Source organism: Gopherus evgoodei, chromosome 6 (genome assembly GCF_007399415.2).
Source record: "Gopherus evgoodei ecotype Sinaloan lineage chromosome 6, rGopEvg1_v1.p, whole genome shotgun sequence".
Classification (NCBI taxonomy): domain Eukaryota; kingdom Metazoa; phylum Chordata; order Testudines; family Testudinidae; genus Gopherus; species Gopherus evgoodei.
The window spans coordinates 81787218-81811537 of NC_044327.1; positions in this window are offsets into that span (position 1 = coordinate 81787218).

The window sequence follows — 24320 nt, forward strand, 5'->3', positions numbered from 1 at the left end:
AGTGTTAGAGGGGAAAAGGCATCATTTAAAAATTGGAAGTCAAATTCTACTGAAGGAAAAAGAAAGGAGCATAAACTCTGGCAACTCAAGTGTAAAAGTATAATTCAACAGGCCAAAAAAAGAATCTGAAGACCAAGTACCCTCCCCCTCCCACACAAAAACTCAAAAACTAACAGCAAAAAAATCAGAAGCAGGAAGCCTACCAAACAATCTGTGGGGTCACTGGATGATTGAAGTGCAGAAGGAGCACTGAAGAAGAAAAAAAAAGACACGGTCATTGCAGAGAAGCTAAATGAATTATTTGCATCAGTCTTCACTGCAGAGGATGTAAGGGAGTTTCCCAAACCAGAGCCATTCTTTTTACGTGTCAAATCTGAGGAACTGTCCCAGATTGAGTTGTCACCAGAGGAGCTTTTGGAACAAATTGATACATTTAAACTGCAATACATCACCAGGAACAGATGGCATTCACCCAAGAGTTCTGAAGGAGCACAAATATGAAACTGCAGAACTACTGACTATGGCATGGAATAGTAATGAGGTGCTCCACTGACTGCTGGTCTCATGCCTCCTCCAGGGATTAGCTCTTGAGGTTAATGCCCTCATCCTCTGCTTGCACACTGACACTTTGACTATGGTTTTTAGCTCCTTTCACTCCAGGACTTGCAGCATCCTCTTTGTAACTTAGTCCTCTGGCTAGGTCACTCAGTGTTTTCCCCTTTCAGGGTTCGGTCCATCAACAGTCCTAGGCAGTCTTCCCATTCACTGCTCTGGTGCCACTCCCTCAATGGCTGGTAGGAGAACTCAGGCGTGCCCTCTACTTGAGGTTCCAGTCCAAGGACCCTCAGCTCAGCAGTTCTGAGCTTCCTCTCTACACCCTCACTGCTCCTTCCCCGGACTGCTTCCTGTTCCTCCCCACCCCTTCTCTGGAAGTACTAGTTCTACATTAACTCCTTCTTCCCAGGGAGTGACTGCCCTTTCCCTGCAGCCAAGTCTGTAGCTTGCTACCTGGCTTTATTGGCCCTGCCTATTCCTGCCCAGATGAGCTTCTCTCTAATCAGCTGCCTCGGGTCTAAAGCTTCCCTGGTTGCAACCTACTTAGCTGATTGGGCCCATCCAGCTCTTGCAGGGCTAGGTGAAAAGCTCAACCCATCACAGTTTCCTATCACTCAAATCAGCTTCTGTACCATATGACTGAAAGATAGCTAATGTGACACCAATTTTTAAGAGGCAATCCTGGCAATTACAGGTTGATAAGCTTAACTTCATTACCAGGCACACTGCTTGAAACTATAGTAAAGAACAAAATTATCAGACACATATATGAACATGATATGTTGGGGAACAGATGATATGGCTTTTATAAAGGGAAATCATGGCTCCCCAATGTACTAGAATTCTTTGAGGGAGTCAAACAAATGGACAAGGGTGATCCAATGGATATAGTGTACTTGGTCTTTCAGAAACCCTTTCACAAGGCCCCTCACTGAAAACTCTTAAGCACCGTAAGCAGTCATGGGATATGAGGAAAGGTCCTCTCATGGATCAGTAACTGGTTAAAAGTCAGAAAACAAAGGGTAGGAATAAATGGTCAGTTTTCAGAGGTAAATAGTGATGTCTCCAAAGTATCTGTACTGGTATCAATCAGTTCTGTTCCACATACTCATAAATGATCGGAAAAAGGGGTAAACAGAGGGGTGGTAAAAATTGCAGATGATATAAAATTACTGAAGACAATTAAGCCAAAAGCAAACTGCAAAATGTTACAAATGGATCTCACAAACCTAGGTGTCTAGGTAACGAAATGGCAGATGAAATTTTATGTTGATAAATGGAAAGTAATGCACATTGAAAAACATAATCCGAAGTATATATACAAAATGATAGTGGCTAAATTATCTGTTACCGTTCAAGAAAGTTATCTTGAAGTAACTGTGGATAGTTCTCTGAAACATCTGCTCACTGTGCAATGGCAGTAAAAAGAGCCAACAGGATGTTAGGAACCATTAGAAAAAGGATAAATAATAAGACATAAAATTTCATCTTCTTAGTATAGGTGTCACATGACCAGAATCATCACCAAATTTGGTTCTCTGGTTGGCTCATTAGCTTCCCTAGCTTGGCCAGGGACTGATGGAGAGTGCAATGTATACGCTGATCCATGCTTCCCATAAAATGTCATAATGCCATTATATAAATCCCTGGTATGCCCACACCTTCAATACCGAAAGCAGTTCTGGGTCACCCCAACTCAGAAAAATATATTAGAACTGCAAAGGTACAGAGAAAGGCAACAAAATGGATTGGGGGTACAGAACAGCTTCCATCTGTGGAGACTTTAAAAAGACTGGGACTTTTTTGCTTGGAAAAGAGACAACTAAGAGGGGGATATGATACAGGTCTATACAATCATGAATGGTGTGGAGAAAGTGAACAAGGAAGTCTAATTTTCTCCTTTATATAACACAAGAACCAGGGTTCACCCAATGAAATTAATAGGCAACAGGTTTCAAACAAAAAGAAAGAAGTACTTCTTCATACAACGCACAGTCAACCTGTGGAACTTGTTGCAGGGGATGTTGTGAAGGCCAAAACTGCAATAATGTTCAAAAACGAATTGGATAAGTTCAAAGGATAGGTCCATCAGTGACTATTTGCCAAGATAGTCAGAGGTGCAACCCTATGCTCTGAGTATCCCTGGCCACCAACTGCCAGCAGCTGGAGAGTGGATGACAGGGGATGCATCACTCGGAAATTGCCTTGTTCTGTTCATTCCATCTAAACTACCTGGCATTGTTGCTGTTGGAAGACAGGATATTGAGCTAGATGAACCATTGATCTGACCCAATATAGTCATGTGTGTGTGTGTGTGTATACCCGCACACAATCATACAGCTCTCACACATTATTTCAGTGTTTATGCCTATTTAAGGTACGATAGAAAGATAAGTGTGTGAAAGATCATTCTCTATAACTATATACAAAGACTCATCCCAAGAAAAGATTAACCTAAAGGTTCTTTTGATATTGTTGATTTTAATAATAAACATATATGCAAATCAATATATTTCTAAAAATAATTTTGTATAGAGCATATGCAGTTCTCAGACCAAATTCTTAAGGAAAACATGTTCTTTATAAGTACAATATGTTTCATTTAGGTTTGTAAGTGGCATGTACTGTACTTTGTGGAATTTGCTCTTTTTACTAAAATCAGAGTCAATGTAGATTGAGATGACAAGGAATTTATATGAAGAGTCTTCTCTTGCCCTCTCCACCAGTGCTCCATTCCATCCTGATTGCCACTGCTGATATGCCTTCTATTTCAGAGCTCAAGATGATGCGTGTGGCAAGGAAGTTCTTCCCTGGCTGGAGATGGGGTTTTACTGCCCCTCTTCACAACCTCAATAGGTGTATCAAATGCAGAACCTCCTCCAGAGCTTGCTTCTCTATCACAGTTGGGCCCTTTTATGCTGCACTGGTGGCCCAAAGGTTGTAGAGCATTTTTTTACATGAAAAGCTTTGAGAAAAAGTGTTCTGTTTTCAAAATCAGCACTTTTCATGATTTTGTTGTTGTTGTTCTTGTTTCCTTGAAAATCTGCCCACATTTCAGCAAGTTATAACTTTTTGGGGGAAAAATAATGGTTTTCACATGCTTTCTGAGAACCTTACCTCACTCGATGCAGTGGAAAAACCATATGTGATCATGCAATTAATGACTGCATCATAATGCATAGGCGGGAGGGTGCAAATTAAGGTTGCATGGGAAACGTCATAGTTCATAGTGCTGGACTTTGAAACCTGAATAATATTCTTTTAATGGAGTTTGTGTATGTAATATATTCCAAATTAGGATTATTTCCAAGTAACATTGGTCTAATATTAAATGCAAACTGAAAAGAAAAACATTTTTTCGCAATTTTCTGTTTTCATAAAACCTAGATTGAAGCATTATCGCCTTTGAAACTCATTGCAGTTCAAGTAGGCTCCACACAACGTTTGAAAAAAGAACAAGTATTTTCCAGAAGCAATGGCTAATTTATTGTGAAGTGTTGATGTACAGGGTTCCTGGCTGCTTCTTATGAAATTAATTACATTTGAAATCAAAATCAAACTAAATGAGACATGGAAAGGTGAAGCGAAGCCAAGGGACAATAGAGACAGTATTCCTGACAGTGTCTGTTTCTTCCACTCACCTTTTAATGCTGTTTTTCTTTTTTTCCCTTTAGGGATGAATCAAAATGTGACTTTATAATCCAGATATGCAAAGGGGCCTTCAAAATACACCTGCAAAACCTCATCATGCATAGACCTGTGCATACACACAGAACTCTGCCTTGCCATAGACAAGTCCCTATTTCATCATAAATTTATATGGTAGGATAAATTATAAGGATATATTGAAGTCTGCTGCACCATCTCACTATGCATTAAATGGGAAAATGTTCATTATAAGTGAGTAATGCAAGTAATGGTGGCAGCACCCGGCTCTTTGGTCCTGATCCTTGTAAGACTTATACAACTGCTTAACATTACACAGTCTGAGCAGTCCTATTGAAATCAATGGGATTATTCAATGTGTTTAAAGTTAGGCACTTTTCAGGATTACAAGCCTTTGATTACAAGCTCCTTGGTGCTTGGTCCTCTCTTATATACAAAGCCAAGCACACTATAGGTGCATAGCCAACACATTATTAATAATGACAATATTCACAGGCACTTATGGAAACTGTTTATTTCATCATTCATTTTATTTCAAAGTGTAAACAGTGCCTATTCTGGATTCCAAACATCTTTTTATAGACTTAACAAATACAATCACATACAAGACAAACCGACTGACCCCTCATCACTTAGTAGCCAACCAGAAATAAACATAAAATCAAAATAATACTCTTCCTCCACAAAAAATATCCCTGATCATGCACCTCCCATTCCCCAAACCCAGACAAATCATAGGCTTTGCAACTAATTATTTGGACAAAAAGGGGAGAGGAGTACATCCCAAAATGGAGGCCCTTGGTGGATGAAACCCTGCCAGCAGCTCTGTTCTCTCTTAAACAAACACATCTTCAGCTTAAACACCATTGCTAATATCAGCTGAAGCATGGAGAGAATCATGAGATGTTTCCTTAAGTAGTTAGATCCTAACTCATTTAGGGCATTATATATCAAAACCAACATCTTAAACTGCAACTGGAAACCAATAGGCAGCCAACACAGAGCACAACACAGCCAATAGAGATTGTGCATTTTCCTGCCAAGATATACAAGCAAAAAAATCAGGCTGCTGCATTCTATATCAGCTTTAATCTCTGTGTGGATTTCAGTTGTAGCATCATATAGAGCACAGTACAGTAAGTATAGTCTTGAGGTAACAAAGGCACAGATCATGATAGCTTGGTCCTTATCTTTAAGGAAACAATTGACTTGTGTCCTGGAACCTGTTGCTATTTCATCTAACAGCAGCTGAGTATCCAACACAACTACAGATTGTGAACTCAAGTAACAGTGTTAATATAGAAGACAGATAACATTTCTCCCAGGTGAACTGCTAATTTGCATTCATCAACTCATTCTAATATAAACTGTGCTTTAATCAGCTTCAAGCATGTTCCCATCTCAACCAGACATTTAGAAAGGCATTTGAACTACTAAACAGGATGATATAGACCAGGGGTCAGCAACCTCTGGCACGCGGCTCACTAGGGTAAGCACTCTGGCAGGCTGGGCCAGTTTGTTTATCTGCCGTAACAGCAGGTTCAGCGGACTGCAGCTCCCGCTGGCCGCGGTTCGCCATCCCAGGCCAATGGAGGTGGCAGGAAGCACTGTGGGCTGAGGGATGTGCTGGCCACGGCTTCCCACCTCCAGCATTGGCTTGGGACGGCGAACCGCGGCCAGTGGGAGCTGCGGTCTGCTTAACCTGCCGATGCGGCAGATAAACAAATTGGCCCTGCTCACCAGGGTGCTTACCCTGGTGAGCCGCGTGCCAGAGGTTGCCAGCCCCTGATGTAGATATATAAACTGGGTGTTGTCAGAATACTGAAGACACTGTGGCCTAACGGTAAAAATTTCAAGAGTGCCTGTGTGATTAAGAAGCCTAAATCCTGTTTTCAAAAGTGACTTTAGGAGGCTACGTCCCAATAAAATGGTCTAGGTTGTCTCATCATAACTGTCGCTGGTTTCTTGGTCAGTAGTGAAAGAGTAAGGACTGGACAATTCTTGGTCAATATCAAGTTAAAGTTTCATGAACAATAGCTGCACAATAGATTAATTAACAGAAGCCAATAACCTGCCTTTCTTGAGGAAGATGTTGATAGTCTCCACCAATAATGAAACCATTTCTTCCCTGTTTTTATTCCCCACTGACCAGGAAGGATGTGTGTTCAATGCACACATGGCAAAATGAAGGGCTCCCAACATCTCCAGTCAGCAGCATCAGCCTAAACTCATCCAGAAAAGACTTAGCATTTGTCTACTCTAGTTCTCTGCCTTCATCTCAGCAGCGTACAGCCTGTTCCAAATACACTCAGTTTTATCCACAAACAAGTCATGTCTTCACAAAGAGAGGAACTGTAACTAGACTTCAAATGAAGGCAGATTACACAACCTCCAATCTAAGCAGAAACATGAGATCAAGAGTATGATCAGCTATTTGAACTGAGCCAATGACCACCTGGATAATCTTGGTGGCCATGAAATCTTGACAGAGAATTTTTACCACCTATGTGGGTATTAAAGCCAGTGAAGTTCAGCCTCAGTGCCTCCAATATCATTGCAGTGAGAAACTGTAGAGATTTTATGTACAGCAAGACAGCCAGTACCGTCTTCTTAACCTCATCCCAGAAGTCACATCAATGCAGTGTCCTAGATCGAACTTTATCATAAGAAATCTTCTGCATTTCAGGTTGTATGCAAATAGCATGGTCACACCACTCTACCTTATGTTAATGCAGTATTAGATGCCTATCTAGGACCAAGCTCTCCAAAACCAATCCAGTAACATTATCCAGCCAAGTTTCAATAATATATGCGAAAGTGAGCAGCTAACCCTTTCTATAAATATCAACTCATGTATGAGGAAGAATATATGTTCTTTCATGGACAGACTGTATCCTTCTGAAAGAACATCTGTTGAGGCTGAGTTGAAATATAGATCCAATGATGGTTTATGTGAACATTTACTATAACTCTTGTTTGTCTTACCAGGAACCATGCATGCATATCAAAGAGAAACTCCTGCTCCAAGTGCATGCTGCTCACATGAAAGAGTCAGATCCATGTGAAGATCCATGGAGACAAGAGTCAGATCCATGGAGAGGGACTCTTTTTTCTACTAATATTTCCAAGTCACTTACTTTGAAATAGATTTACAAGGCTTTGTTTGTCAGAGCTTTTTAAAATGTAATTCTAATAGGTCTGTAGATGTTCCTATAAAAGTTGGTGAATTTTTATTTGAGTTTTAATTATAAAAATTGTACTAACAAATGGTAAAATTACTGCTTGTTGGAAAATGTTATTTTTTTCATTTGTAAATGAAATTTCATATATGTCTACTGTGTATTTTGCAATTGAAAGGGTAGCAGCTTCTGCTAAACATACTGTAAAAACATACTGTATGAAGAATTGCAGATATTATATTTAAAGGCAATTTGAATGACTGTTTCAGCTTCATGAGTATTGACTTTTATTCCCCTAATGCACAAATCAGCATGGAGTATGTTCATGAAGCAATATAGTAAAATCATTGTTTAGAATGTAAAGCGCAAAGTAATTAAGTTCCAACTCTAACATATTTCATTCTGCATATACATGAAAAACATGATGCTATCTTAATTTAGGATTTAATTTAATACACATTGTGAAACATAGGAACTCCTGGCTAGCTATCTTGATATTAATTGTTTGAGAATTAAAGGCTTGCTATAAACACTGGGCCCAATCCTCAGCTGGTACAAATTTATATATATTCACTCAAATCAATGACACCATGCCAACATATATACCAGCTCTGGATTTGGCCTATTATATCCGATAAGTGCCTGAATAGAGCAGGAGAGATACACTGGTCACTGATAGTATAGGCATAAATGGCTGTGTGTTTGTGTATTCCTTTTGCTGGTTGGAGACATTTATTTTTGGCTATCTGGAGCATTATTAAAATATATAGATTGTATTCTATATTGGTTCTTATTCTTCGTACAGTTCTTATCACTGTATTATTTGACTACCTCCATAGTGCATTAAGCAATGTGACTTCACATCTGTCACATGTTGTTTGTTCTCTCATCTTTTCCCCCAGGGGAAAAGCATGTGCAGTGGAGTGTTTTGTTTTGGTAGGTTTTGTTGTTGGTTTTAAAATAGACATGTTGAAATTTATTTATGTTAGAAAAGGCAAGGCAAAAAGTGTGTCTTGCTCTTGAAGTGGAAGGTTTGTGTTGGTCCTTGGTTCCTGAGACAAGAGAATGCATTGGGGAAAAAGTAATGTTTATAAGGCTGGTTCTTTCAGGGAGAATTTTGAGCATAATAAGAGGAGTTGGGTTTATATGTTTTTTTCCTGTGCATTAATAAATACTTCAAAGCTGTTAATAACCAAGGGATTGATCCTATTAAATCATTGGGAGCCTTTCTAATGACTTCAATGGGCTTTGGATCACACCTTCAGGAAAAGATTGGGAAGTATGTTACTTACTGAATGATAAAAGCATACTTTTTTTTTGTTTTGTAAGTTTTTGCAACAGGAAGGTCAATGAGAGCTGGAATATGATTATTTTCCTTGGATTGTCCACTTAAAATTAAATCATCCCATCATGGAGGTAAATCTAGATTCTAGGTCCTAAAAGCTAGAGCTTTTCATACCAAGCCAAGTGGTGTGAACTCTGACCCTGGATTTGTGGTGTTCTAGGACATGGAGTTCATAGGTTGGCTGGTCATTTTGTTACACAGGTTTGTTTGTGTCGGTGTAAAGTACTATAAATTGATTTAAGATCTTTTTTAATTATTGGAAACTTCCCTTTCAGTTTGCTGGTTGATTGCAGCACTTATGAATTAATTATAGATTCTATTTGTTTTTAAATGATAGGGAGATGTAAGGGAGCAGAGAAACTACCATCTGGCACAGAAGAGGTTAAAGAAAACCTTGGGTCCACTGGAATGGTGGTTGAAGCATGAAGGGACATATGAATCTTTAGGCACATAAATATCTTGCGACGCCAGCTACAACAGTGCATGTGAAAGCCTGTTCTCACTTTCAGTGACGTACACAAGAGGTGGACAGCATTATCTCCTGCAAATGTAAACAAACTTGTTTGTCTGAGCGATTGGTTGAACAAGAAATAGGACTGAGTGGACTTGAAGGCTCTAATATTTTATATTGTTTTATTTTTGAATGCAGGTTTCTTTTTACATAATTCTACATATGTACGTTCAACTTTCATGATAGAGATTGCACTACAGTACTTGCAGTAGGTGAATTGAAAAATACTATTTATTTTGTTTCTTTACAGTGCAAATACTTGTAATCAAAAATAAAGTAAGCACTGTACACCTCGTATTCTGTATTGTAATTGAAATCAATATATTTGAAAATGTAAAACACATCTGAAAATATTTAAATAAATGATATTCCATTATTTAACAGTGTGATTAATCGCAATAATTTTTTTAATCATTTGACAGCCCTGTTTTATATATATATAAAAATGTTCTTTGATCCTTCAATGAGATCCCTGTCATGCTTAGGGCATGATCCAATGCCCATTAATGTCAATGATGTCTTTCCCATTACATCGAAAGTGACCAGGCCTTAGGGCTTGACTCATAGCTTGCAGTGACACATTCAGATATACTTGGAGGTATTTGAACTTTATTTGTTGAGTTAGATATTATAAACTCTACGTAATCACTTAGGGATCTATTAACATGAAAGTATATGGCCTTCTGGTCATGTAAGGTTTAGCCTGTGTATACTGTGAACCTAACCAACATATCCAAGTGAAAGGTCACCTGGGACAGTTTTCAAGAAAATATTATAGCCTCAAAAAGATTCTGCAGATTTAGAACAGCTAACGGATGGAGGAATGCATTTCAGTATACCACGAGATCCCAGATCTATCTGTTCCTCTTCTTTGCTTATGCACAGAAGACCATGCTAGCTACTATTGACACATTGTGGAATGGAGTGTGGTAGAATAATTGGATCTGTTTATTTTTCTAAAATTTGATTCCCCTCAGGTTGATTGCTGGTAGAGACATCTTCTTATAGGTTCCTTTCCTGTGCAATATGCTTCCCCACTCTTTGTCCAAAATACCCCATTTCTGTTGATTTTCAGGGCATCATCTTTTAAAGGAAGCTTTTGAGGAAGAAAATATTGATTGAATGATGATGCGTGAGGATGGGTTATTTCTACTCTCTGGGATGTAAGGTTTATTTGTATAACCCTTATGCCAAGTGGAGTCAACAACAAGGGCTAGATTCAAATCTAGGAATTCTTAGTAATACAAAACAGAACTAGTTCAAGCCCTCATCTTGTAAGCTGGCAAAAATTAACCACCTCAAGGAGCCCTGCAGAGGTAATATTTCCCCTTTTGTATGTAATGAGTGTGTGTATGACAAAAAAACTTTTATTAAAAAGATTAAGGGAGCCAAGCATTAGTTTGGGAAACACCACAACAACATTCAAAAACATGCAACCATAAACAAAAACCCAAGCTTACAGTGCACGAGCAGTGTCCTTTTTCTCAGTTTCCCACCTTGCAGTGGGACAATTCAGCAAACAAGTGTCCCTTTAACAGATCATTTCCCTCTCCCTCCACTGCACCCCACTCACAATTGGCTGGTTTTGGTTAGTGAAGACCCAGAGTTCAGCTGTTTTCACCGGGGTTCACCTCCCACCCTAGAAAGAGGGGCAATGAAGCAATGCCTGTGGTCACCCTGCAGCTCTGCAACTGATGTCTCCACTGCTCTTCTCTGCTGCTTCTGGTTGCATGCTGCCACTGTTGGACACTCACTGCCACTTCTGTGATACCATGCTCTGAGGTTTCACTGTTTAACCCAGGTCTTTAGTTATTTCAACTCTTAATGATTTCACTGGGTAGCAGGGAACCTCACTGCCAGTAGAGTGTCTGCATTGCCTTTCCTTTCACCATTGTCCCTACGCTATGTCTAAGACCTGCTTATCAGTGATTCAGCTGTGTGATCATTGAACAGAAACAATGACTCTCAATTGACTCTAATTAGTTCTGTCTTTAAACACTGGGAAGGGGAAGGTCAAACAATGTTTAGGGCAGAGGCCACATCACCCAGTAGGAACACTTGTCCCCACCTTCTTCCTCTTTCATTAGGATTTGGCATTCCTACCCCCTTACTGAGAGAGGTTCAGTTTAAGGTAATTTCCTCAGTCACGGTGGGCTAAAGTGCAGTTCTACTACCCTTTACTCATACAGTAAGGATAACATTTCTCTGGTTTGTAACCCAACACCAACCAAAAGTGATCATTTTGGCAAAGCAACCCTCATGCTGCATATGTAGGCAGAGTAGGTGTGTCTATGTAAATGCAGTCTGTTCCAGAAGTCTTTTTCCCAGATCATCCCTAGATGTCAGGGAAAGAGTTCATGCAGGGCCTGCTTACATTTGGCTTTTTTGCTATATTCCACAGGATTGGTGTTACCTATTCTTTTATGTTGATTGTGTGTTGTAACTAATTGCTAAAGTCACCTACAACATAAGATGGAGTTGCAAAAGCTCAAGGAGAACTTAATTAAATACATGGAAATCAGAGCAGCAAAAGAGTTAGTAGTTTATTAAGACTTACTTCAACTACAGTCATTCTGACCCTAGAGCCAAGTAAAAACATGGAGTCTTGATAGGTCATCAAATATGGCAGCAATCATGGACTAATTATATCTATATGTAAGCATGGAGAAGATATGGGTACTGATTATTTTTATTTTATAAGCTAATATAAGCTTTATATTTTATATTACGCAGAAATAAACCTAACTCAAAATTATATGACAATATAATTTGTAAAAAGTGATATTTTTATTTGTTTCAATCAAAAACTGGATTTACAGCCATAATTAAAGTTGTCTATAGTTGCAAATGAAATTTCAGGAGTTTCAATATGCTACACTACCTAAATCAAACAATTTATTAGATAGATGTGTAAAAACTACTGTACAGTAAATCTGTAATACTGTGAGCGAAATGTATTCTGAAATGGTTAATCTCATAATATATTAACTCTTCTATATAAAAGCTTATGGATTTTTAAAAAAAACACAGTGATAAATATATAAATTTATTTCCCTTTTATTTCAGATATTTTAAGCTATAAAAATACTACAGTTGCTCAAGATAAAGGAACCAAAAATTGGCAAAACCCAAAACCAAAATCTTTAGAAGAATTAACTTGATGTTTTTGTGAGTGTGTTTTTTTCCTATTCTATAAAAACTATAAAAGATTGTCTCACTTGAAAAGATCATTCAACTTTTTTTTTCTAATTATGATATTACAGAAGTGTATGCTTTGCCATTCACATTTCTAAAAAGACTTTGATCAAGTCTGAACACAGCAATTTAATACAGTTTTGGAGGCTTACTGAAATAAGTTTCAGATTTACTGGTCAAAATAGAGATGGTTTGTTTCAAGATTTTTAAATGGCTTTTCTGGTGGGGAATAGAATTTTTGTATTTTATTTTTTAATTGTACACCCCAGTAAAACTTTTGGGTGAAGTCCTGACTCCACTGAAGTCCTGTTGACTTCAGAAGTGAGGATTTCACTCCCAGTGGGATGGGTGCTAGGAAATAGATTTGCCCTTACTGTTTTCTGATATGAGGAGGACATTTTAAAACTGATATCTTTGGTTATACTTTTACTAGAGCAATAAGAATGCACAATCAAACCTTTTCATCTGATCAGTATAGACAAATTACTGATCCTATAATCTTTCCCTTTCTCTGGGATTTTTAGTGGAGTTATTAATACTCCTGCATCCATTAACTGGGTGACTTTATTTCTATCTTCTACTGTGTAGACTCTTGATTCAATAATTAAGCTATACACCTAAAATACTTTGAATATATGATATATTGGGCCTGGTTGTCCAGTCACCACTTGTGCCTGTTCCAATTTACACACACCTATACCTATGTTTCTCTATCAGCTTCACATTTTTAATGATAGATTATAATACATGTGCATATAGATCATGGTTTTGCTTTTTTCCATAAAATCAAATGCAAGTGCAGGCATTAATGCTGGCAAAGCATGTGAAGGCATATGAGTATGTGCAAAGCTGTGTAAGCACAACTCAAGGTGAGGGCCTGAACAATCAGAGGTTTGGGTAAGATGTAATTCATGTCGATGAATATAGTGTATAGGAAACAAAAAAACAGTTTTAGAGTTATAGGTGGCCACTTAATAATATTTATCTTAACTCAGCATACATTAGTTGATTTAGCAAAGAGAAGAAAGAAAAGACAGTAGCAAAGCCTTCAGAGTGTATTGTCTACACAGACCTCTGTGTAACATGCTGGTCAATAAATTTCATAACCAGTGGGCACTCTGATGCTATGCTACCTCTGTATTATCTACTTTCCAGACAGATGACTGCATATACAATGAAGGAATTATACCATCGTGCTAATTCTGGTAAGATTATTATCCTCCTTACTCATATGATCTCCTTTAAGAGCCTATATGATAAACCAGCTGTGTCAAATGTCAGTCTCAGTTCACAAGAACTAAAGCATTACAATTTAGTTTTAATTATTCTGGCCACCCATAAATTTTTATCAAAAACACAATCCCTTAAAATGACATTGTCTGTGCAAATGTAATCATTTTAATGATTTGTTTTAGCATGAAATCTATATATCAGCGTCAGCTTTCTATTGCTATGAATCAGATTATCATAGATATATTGACAATACCTAATCCTACCACTGAATGTATTGGATCCATCCTGATGTCTAGAATTAAATGTAACAAAATATTCTGAAAACTAATATCATAAAGATATAATTCTTGTCAGCTGGAACAAAGGGCTTCAATTTGTAATATATGCACTAATATTGATCATTTCACCTTTGCAGATGCTAGTAAGACTTTGACCCAGATCTTTCCATACACTGATATATGTGGCTGAAATAGCATATATCATTCTAATAAACTTTTCTAGATTTTTACCACTATGATATTGGTTTGACTAGATATAGAATAGAAGATGTAGAACTGTAAGGGACCTCGACAGGCCATCTAGTCCAGTCCCCTGCACTGATACAGGACTGTTTTATTTAGACCATACCTGAGAAGTATTTGACTAATCTATTCTTAAAAGTCCCCAGTGATGGAGATTCCACAACCTGCCTAGGTAATTTGTTCCCGCTCTTAACTAATGTTACAGTTAGGAGGTTTTTTTTTCCTAATTATAACTAAGTATAAACAATTTAAGCCCATTGCTTCTTGTCCTGTTCTCAGTGGAAAAGGAGAATACTATATAGCCCTCCTCTTCCTAACAACCTTGTACATACTTGTAGACTTATGTCCCCACTCTATTTTCTCTTCTCCAGGCTAAACAAACAACTTATTCACTTTCCTTGCAGATCATGCTTTCTAGACCTTTAATCATTTTTGTTGCTCTCCTCTGGACTTTCTCCAATTTGTCCATATCTTTCCCAAAGATTGGTGCCCGTAACTGTACACAGTAATCCAGCTGAGACCTTATCCGGATTGAGTAGAGTAGAATATTTACTTCTTGTGTCTTGCTTACAACACTTCTACTAATACCTCCCATCTATGGGGCTTTCTGGCTTGTGGCTGGGCAACTGAACAAGTAATAGCTCAGGCATCCAGGGTGAAGACTGAGCAAATAAACAGTCTGTGGCTTGGGTTTCCTGGTCTAAGGGTTAGTGCTCATCCAGTCCCAAGTGCAGGACCAGGTGTGGGGTACCTGAGCCTGCCCTGCTGCACTGGATCCCAGCCCCGTGCTCTAGAAGAAACAGGGTTGGTGGAGAAATGTGTGGTCACTGCCTTGCCTCCTGGAAATACACCAGGACCAATGTCTCATTCCCCTGGGCTATTTCCTACCAGCATCTGGTGGGGCTGCTCCACTGCCACTTGGGCCTGGTTCCCAGTCTCCTTTCTGAGCAGCTCACTCTCTACTCCCTCCTTGGATTTCTCCATTTCCCAGGACAATGGCTTGCCTTTTCTCCAAGCTGGCTCAGGAGAGCCACCACCCACCACAACTAGTCATGGCTCAGCTTGGTGGCTCAGCTCCCTGGGTAGGAAGTCTGGCTCCTCCCCTGGTCTGGCCTGAACTGAGCTTCCTATGAAGGGGGCATGGAGGGATTAGATAAGCCCAACTGGGTGAGTTAACCCATTCTATACTGGAATGAGCCCATTCTGCCTCATTATAAGAACTTTGCATCTGTCCTTAAGGAATTTCATCCTGTTTTTTTCAGACCATTTCTCCAGTTTGTCAAGATCATTTTGAATTTTAATCCTGTCCTCCACAGAGCTGTCAACCTCTCCCAGCGAGGTATCACTGCAAACTTTATAAGTGCACTGTGTATGCCAAGTATCCAAATAATCTATGAAGATATTGAACAGAAACAGACCTAGTATAGATCCCTATGGGATTCTACTAGATATGTCCTTCCAGCTTGACTGTGAACTGTTGATAACTACTCTGAGTGCACTTTTCCAAATAGTTGTGCGCCCACTTTATAGTATGTTCATCTAGGGTTAGGCTATATTTCCTGACTTTGTTTATGAGAAGGTCACAGATATCCTATCAGAAGGCTTATTAGAGTCAAGATATATCACATCTTCTGCTTTCCCCATCCACATGGTTTGTTACCCTGTCAAAGAAGGATATTGGATTGGTTTGACTTGATTTGTGTTGAGAAAGCCATGCTGACTGTTACTTATCACCTTATTATTTTCTAGGTGCTTACAAAATGATTGTTTGATTATATGCTCTATAATTTTATCAGTTAATGATGTTAAGCTGACTGGACTGGAATTCTATGGATTGTCCTTGTTCTTCTTTTCATAGATAGGTACTATATTTGCTCTTTCCTATTTGTCTGGGGTCTCTCCCATCCTCCACAATTTCTCTAAGATACTTGTTAATGGCTCTTCAGCCAATTCTCTATATATTTTATTAAGCACTGCTGACTTGATGTCATCCAATATGTCTAAATAATTCTTAACTTGTTCTTTCCCTATTTTAGTCTCAGATCTTACCCCATTTACGCTGACGTGCATTAGGTTTGTCATCCAATGACTGCTAGCATTTTTGGTGAAACCTGATACAAAAAAGGCTTCAGCCACTGCTGTGTTTTCTGTTATTGTCTTTCTCTCCTCATGAGCAGTGGGCCTACCCTGACCTTAGTCTTCCTCTTGCTTCTAATGCATTTGTAAAATAGGATTGATTCTAGGCCCATTGAAAGTCAATGGTAAAAATTCCTTCCCCCCTCGATTCCGATTTTAATGGTGATGATTCAGGGACACAGAGCCCACTTGAGAAGGGAAGATACCTATCTTCAGGTTTATTAGAACACTCTTTTCACTGCAACATTAGGATCCCAACAAGGGCAGTCAGGGCCAAGGGTCAGAGCAAAGGTAAACCTAAGGCTAAGAATAGCAGAGTAATTCATAGCCAGGTTCCAGGCCAGAGTACAAAGGGTCAGAGTCCAATTTAGGTTTCATGATTCAAGTCAGGAAGTGAAGACCACATCAAGCCAAAGTCAAAGCTAGGAAGTCACAAGGAACAAGTCATAAAGGCAGTCATAGCAGCTACAGAAGATCCACACAGGTTCCCTGAGCACTTCTGTGTTTATATGGGGCAGAGAGTCAACAAGGAGCCGTGAAGCTGCTGTCTGTCAAACCTTTGAGGCAGAATTTCCCATGGTTTGTGTCCACACTGGGTTATAGGAAATGGAATGCTAAGTAGCAGCTTGGCAATGTCAGCTGCCTAGTAGCTCTGTAGGCCTGTGTTCTAGATCCATAGAGTCTTACACCTAAAGCTGTTTGAAGGAATGAGTCTTTGAAAGCCAATGGCCCCAGTTGGAAAATTGTCAGCCAGTGGTAGAGGAACTATGAAGGATAATCTTTAAAACAGAGTTTCCTTTTCCTGGCTCCCTCTACTGCTTTAAGTGTCACAACACTGTCCTAATACAGTTATGTGGGTCAAAATATAAAAGACTAATGAGAGTTCCTAGTAATGTGAGGAATTTGAGCTTATACAAGGATCATTATTCCCCTTACTCTTTGCTTTTCAGAATGTTTTTTAAGACATTGACTATAGTGAAAACACTGGCACCAAATTTAACACTAGCTTTGGTTTCTGCTTGTTAGCATTCACAATTATTGTTAATTACTGATTTATACTAATCTCTACCTCTGCTACAGGGTGTGAGAGACAGAGACTCCAGGGACCTTCCTGATAGTTATGAGAACCTCATTGGGATATAATATAAGTGGGTAATAGAGATCAGGTGCTGTCTAGGCTGTCAGCTTGATAGAGCTAATGTCTGACAATGTTTCCCCATTCTCATAACCCTGTTATGATGGAAGTAGTCACATCCTGGTCCCCTAAAAAAGGGTGAAAACAAGATTGGGGGTAGCAGTCTCTCTTATACAGTGCCTCAGACAACTTGCTGAAAGGAAGCAATCACCCTGACTGCTTAAAGACCATGGAGGAGAGAGCACCTTGCCTTTGAATGGAGATGGAACAGGTAACAGGGACACCGCTATATGTAAAACAGGGTATTTTTGTTCTGAGCAAGGCCTTCCTTTTGAATGTGTTTTTTCGTGGTGAATATGTACTGATAGCATCAGCCCAAGTTTAGGACCTGGGAGAAGAGTCAATTAAAATTCAGGCAACTGCTTGCCAGAATCACACATGTAGGCGGAAATCCTGGCCCCAGTGAAGTCAATGGGAGTTTTCCCAGTGACTTCAGCAGGTCCAGGATTTCACTAACAGAGATGAATTGACTTTTTGTTTGTTTGTTTGTTTGGTGTTGTCTGCTTGTTATAAATGATTTTTCCAGCTGAATGCAGCCTCTTTTTGAGAAAACAAATAAAAATAGCTTCTGCTTAACTTACATGACACCTCTGATCACATGAGACATCCATTGACTATAAAACTTGTCATGTGACTTCCACCATCTGACATATTCTACTATGACTTATCTGAAGAAACCCTGGTTTCTGGTTTCACCCTCTGAATACAGTGGGTGAAGAATGTGTTGCACATCCTGAAAGAGAAAAAAAAAAAGTTTTCCCAAAGTTTTGACATGAACAAAATTTGAGTACATCAAGTTGTTTATAGTAATTATTTAAACTAGAGCAAGGCTGATTTTCAGTGCATTTGTCTTTCAGTTTTGACAATTTGCACTGCTGTAGTTTAGATCCTTTGCCTTTCTTAGCATTAAATATGAAAATTCCTTCCCTTCCTTGTTCATCCAAGTGTAGTTGATTTGATTAATTTGATTTATTTTTAAAATTTGAACAGTTAATTGTATTTATTTTCAAAGTACATTCAAGTGTAATGTAGGCACAAATGCCTCAACAATAATAAAATCTGATGGATTAATTCATGTGCATGCTGTTGTTTTGCTGTGTGGTCATAAGGAATGCAACACATTTACCATGGAAAGAAAGGTTACAATGAGAAGGAGGTGGATTAACTACAAGATATATCAAAATATTTTTATATTGAAGTACTTTATATAGAAATCTCAGTAGTATAGACTAAAAGAAACCACTGCCTCTGAGGAATATACAAACCTATATCTTCAGAATTTCATTAAGTAGACTGCTCTCCCCTTCCTGCAACTTCAGATGGGCGAGTGAGGAAGGCATGATCCTCCCCACAGACACTGTGAAGCTGAAATCCTGCAGTCAGCAATTGTAATGGAAAAACTCCAATTTATTTCATCAAGATATCACCCTAAGTAACTTCTTCAGTGGGAGGGGGGTTGCTTCTCCCCTTTCTCAGAAACTGAAGTGGAAAAGTTGTTGCTTCTCTGCTCACTTGTCTGTTTACCTCTAGTACTTGTTAGCATTTTTATAGCACTTAATGTGTTCAAAGCACACTAATTAAGCCATGTGAGAGCCTAAGTACTTTCATCTTCATTTAATGATAGAGAAACTGAGATAGAAGGTAAGGTCACGTGCCCAAGGTGCAAGGAGAGACAGAATTAGAGCTAAGGCTCACCTGTCTCCCAACTCTGGACTCATATATCCAGGCCACAATAGGTTACTGAGTCCAAAAAATACTCTAGTTTGTACTGGGCCAAACTAAATCCCCCTATTTTTTCCTTTAAAGCACCAGTTCACCATATATTTGACACTGGCCCCTGTCAGAAGACAAAACACTGGGTTAGATGGACCATTAGAGTAGATGGACTAGTGGCCCAATACAGCATGGTTATTATGTTCTTCTATACAATGTTATGACAACAATGAGCTAAATATGTTTTGTGCCTTATGAGCACCCAGTAATATTGGAACTGTCTTTTTGTTCTGAGTTTGTACAGTGCCTAACACAATGAGACCCTGGTCCATGACTACGTGCTACAGATAGATGGATAATGTAAGGTGGATTTGTGTATCCATATAAAGAAAGTTAATAACTGACACAGCAAAAGTCAAATACTTCAATCAATATGACCTTTAAATTAAACTACAGTATTTTAAAATAAATTTTAGTGTTTTGCAACAACATTTTAGAATGATCTCCAACAGTTTTAATCAGAATAAAAAGGTTATAATAATAACCTTTAAATAGAGACCACTCTTGAAGGTTTCTATTAACACAGTGTAATGGCATCTTCCAATAAATATAATTAAAATATCCTTTATCACTAAGTGACAGACCTTTTTGTTTTTCTCCCCCCGCCCCCCAGAACCAACATAAGGAAAAATTGCTATGAGTATGTGAAGTGAGAAATACTATATCTTATTAAGAATAGGAACATAGTGTTCTCAAGTGATTTTGGTTTGTTTTTTCCCTAAAAGTTTTAACACACACACTAAACTCCTTAGAGAAGACAATGGTAATATTTTCTAAAAAATTACATATGATTATGTCAGGGGGAAAAAGGAAAATAAGTTTAAATAACTATCTATTCTGGCATTGGCCCCATGTGTTAAAGAAATCAAGACACCTGTAGGCTGTATATGTACATATGAGAAATTATTATTAGAAATTTAATAAACAAATTGCAGTTTTTCAATCCTAATTCACATATAGGTGTTGTCACAGTTTCAGGGTAACTGCACCTGTTTTCCCACCTTCTATGGTCCACTCCAGAAATGCCCAGGCAGGTCTCAGAATTCCAGCTGTCTCTGGATAGGGAACCTGTGTCCAGCTTCCTTTTGATCGGGGTTTTAAGGTTGCTAAGCTTACTGCCTCACACTGTGATATTCCCAGGCAAACCAGTCTGCCTAAAGGCCAGTGCCTGTGCTTTGCTTTCTCTCCAAGGGCTATGAACGGTATATTGCCAGCAGTTATGTTACTGCTCAGCTCTTTCTAAGCAAGCACCTTTATTTTTGAGATAGAACTATTTTATTAGAAAGCATTTTAAAAGCAGTAAAGGTTCCTATCATAAATATGGAGATATACCTATCTCATAGAGCTGGAAGGGACCCTGAAAGGTAATCAAGTCTAGCCCCCTGCCTTCACTAGCAGGACCAAGTACTGATTTTTTGCCCCAGATCCCTAAGTGGCCCCCTCAAGGACTAAACTCACAACCCTGGGTTTAGCAGGTCAATGCTCAAACCACTGAGCTATCCCTCCCCACCCCAAGCATGCTAAAAGCTTACCAGAGGTCACCCATTGGCTTTATGGGGTCCTAGTAGGCCAAAGCCTTTCCAACTCTTCAGCAAAAGTTGGCACACACACCCCCATTGGACAGAAGGTCCTGTTCATTTGCTGGATCAGAAAGAAGGCCCTGCATCAGTTTGAACCCAGCCTTTTTTTAAAAAACAAAAGCCCTTTCTTTTGGTCCACTTGGTCTTCGGAAAACCCAGTTTGAATATGTATATGCAACTCTTCTCAAGGGTGGTACCTCTCTGGAGATGTTTAAAACCAAAATGTGATTTGCCTTAATCACTCCCCACTGTTTTTGGTTCCTGGAGGAGCTCTGGTACCTCTATCTATGGAGATGCATACAATCCCTGGCTTCAATGATACATAAATTTCATACAATATGGTCCACAAAAGTTATTGCATGTGGTTGTAACATCTGTCACAGGTGTTACCACCCAAGTCTCAGCATCATTTAAGTGTCTTTATTTGAAATGCTTGGAACCAAAGTATCTATTTTGGTTTCATGCTTTTAAATTGACATAACTTATTTTTAAAACAATAGACTCTCAATTGTTTTGACATATTGACATGTGTTTCTTTTAGTTTGACTTTCTGGAGCATGAAGATGCTGTGATAAAACTCAACTCCCAGCATGGAGAACTTGTGTGGACATGAGCTGGTGACTCTGATGTCCTTGAAGGTCTGAAATACTGAGGGCCTGGTTTGTAACTCCTTCACACTTTCTGCAGTCATTTAACTGTGACATGTGTGTATATTGCTGCCATTCTAATTTAGCAGCAGTTTACACTAGCTCTGTACCCATTTTGCACAGGTGTAAATGAGAAAACTGGAGAATCAGGCCTTGGGTCCAGATTTATTCCCCTTCAACTTTCCCTTTTCCCTGTATAAAGGAACCATTTGGGCAGGTCCTCGTGTAGGCTAGAGCAGGTATGTGGGCTTGCTAAATTTTCACTCTTGTTGTGATGACCTCTACAGGCAATTGCAGTGGTGCAAAATTGCCAGAGTATAAGAATAACCCAGCCACTCTCCCAAAATGCCTTCTGCTGCTATGGGAAGGACTGTCACAGAGCCAGTATGCCTTGCTCTGGAGGTCTCACAGACGACTTGTAGCATGAGAAGTCATCTCAAAGGGAAAAGAGGCACTTATCACCCCTTTGCAGAACTGCAAATTCCTCTGTAAATCTCTGGACACTAGACAGATGAACTACTTGCCAGTGAAACATTACATCTCTGTAAGTTCAAGAGGAACCTTGCACTTATTAGCCTAGTTAGACAGAGGTAAATTGTACTAGAGCAGGCTCATCAAAATTAAAAATACCTCCCCAACCCCTTATCCACAGCCCAAGGTACCTAATACAGCCTTGGCCATGCTGACTCCAAAGGCAGAAAGCACCCACTTGTATGTGTTTCTTCCCTCTTCCCATTCATTGCTTTTTTTAATTAGCATTTTCAAAAGAGGAACTTTAAGTGTTCTTGACCAATTAATGTGCAGTTTTGAAAGCAAATGTTTGCTTTTAATTTATTAGATAATGCTGGCATGAAAAACGGGGGAGAAAGTCAATTACAGGAACTTGGAGCACCATAGTTGAGAAATATTTATTCCCTTTTTTCAAATATGTAGTTAGGAATTCAAATGCAGTTAATGTGAACAGTGTTCTGAATTTGCTATCACAGTGCCATATATTTTGAATGCTGTCTTAAATATCTTTCAAGTCACAGGACCACTGCTGGAAGATGGTATCATTTAGTAGTATAACCTCAAACTATTATTTAGTGATTTATTGGAGTTTTGCCTCCTAGAAATTGGACTATGACTAATAATAGAAATTTCTTATCCTATACAAAATACCTGTCTTTAAAAAGGGGAACATGGAGGATACAGTGAATTATAGACCAGTCAGCCTAACTTCAATACCTGGAAAGATAGTGGAGCAAATAATTAAACAATCATTTGTAAGCACCTGGAGGATAATAGGATTATAAGGAATAGTGAGCATGGATTTGTCAAGAAGAAATCATGTTAAACCAACCTAAGTTCCATCCTCGATAGGATTACTGAGCTAGTAGATAGAGGAGAGCAGTAGACAGGATATACCTTGATTTTAGTAAGGCTTTTGACACAGTTTCACATAACATTCTCATAAGCCAACTAGAGAAATGTGGTCTAGAAGAAATTACTATAAGCTGGGTGCACAACTGGTTGAAGGACCATACTCAAAGTGGGCGGATCTGGTAGTGTCTCATAGGGGTCAGTCCCGGGTCTGGTACTATTCAATAATTTTAAAGACTTGGAAAATGGAGTAGAAAGTAAACACGCTTATAAAATTTGCAGATGACAACAAGCTGGGAGAGGCTGCAAGGACTTTGGAGAACAGGTTTAAAATTCAAAATGACCTTGATAAATTGGAGAATTGGTCTGAATTTAATAAGATGAAATTCAATAAAGACAAGTACAAAGTCCTTTACTTAGGAAGGAAAAATCAAATGCACAACTAGAAAATGTGGAATAACTCACTAGCAGTAGTACTACTGAAAAGGACTTGGGGATTTTAGTGGATCACAAACTGAATATGAGTCACCAATGTGATGCAGCTGCAAAAAAGGCCAATATGATTCTGTAGTGTATTAACAGTCATGTTATATGTAAGACACAGGAGGTAATTGTCCCATTCTACTCAGTATTGATCAGGCCCCAGTTGGAGTACTGTGTCCAATTCTGCCCAACACAATTTAAGAAGAATGTGGCCAATCTGGAAATAGTCCAGAGGAGAGCAACAAAATTGATAAAAGGTTTAGAAAACCTGGCTTATGAGGAAAGGTTGAAAAAACTGGCAATATTTAGTCTTGAGAAAAGACAACTGAGAGGTAACCTGATAAAGGTCTTCCAACAGGTTAAAGATTGTTAGAAAGAGGAAGGTGATCAGTTCTTTTTCATGTCCACTGAAGGTAGGACAAGAAGTAATGGGTTTCATCTGCAGCAAGGGAGGCTTAGCTTGATTATTAGGAAAACCTTCTAACTATAAGGGTAGTTAATCTCTTGAATAGGCTTCGAAGGGGACGTTGTGAAGTCCCCATCATTGGAAGCTTTTAAAGACAAGCTGGACAAACACCTGTCAGGGATGGTCTAGGTTTACTTGGTCCTGCCACCGAGCTGGGAGCTGGACTTGATGACTTGTCAAGGTTCCTTAAAGCTCTACATTTCTATGATTATATATACATTATTTAAAAATAATCATAGAAATGTAGGGTTTTAATGTAGCACCTCATTACTGAACTCTTTTGTAATTCACTATAAGATTTTTAACTCTGACAATGATCTCACTTCTAATACAGATCTGAGCATTGTGCCCACATGGTAGAAATTCCGTTGAATTTTTTTTTGATTGTAAGCATAAATTCATAGATTCCAAGACCAGAAGGGACCACAGGCCATATAACTTTCCAAAAATAATTCCTAGAACAGATCTTTTAG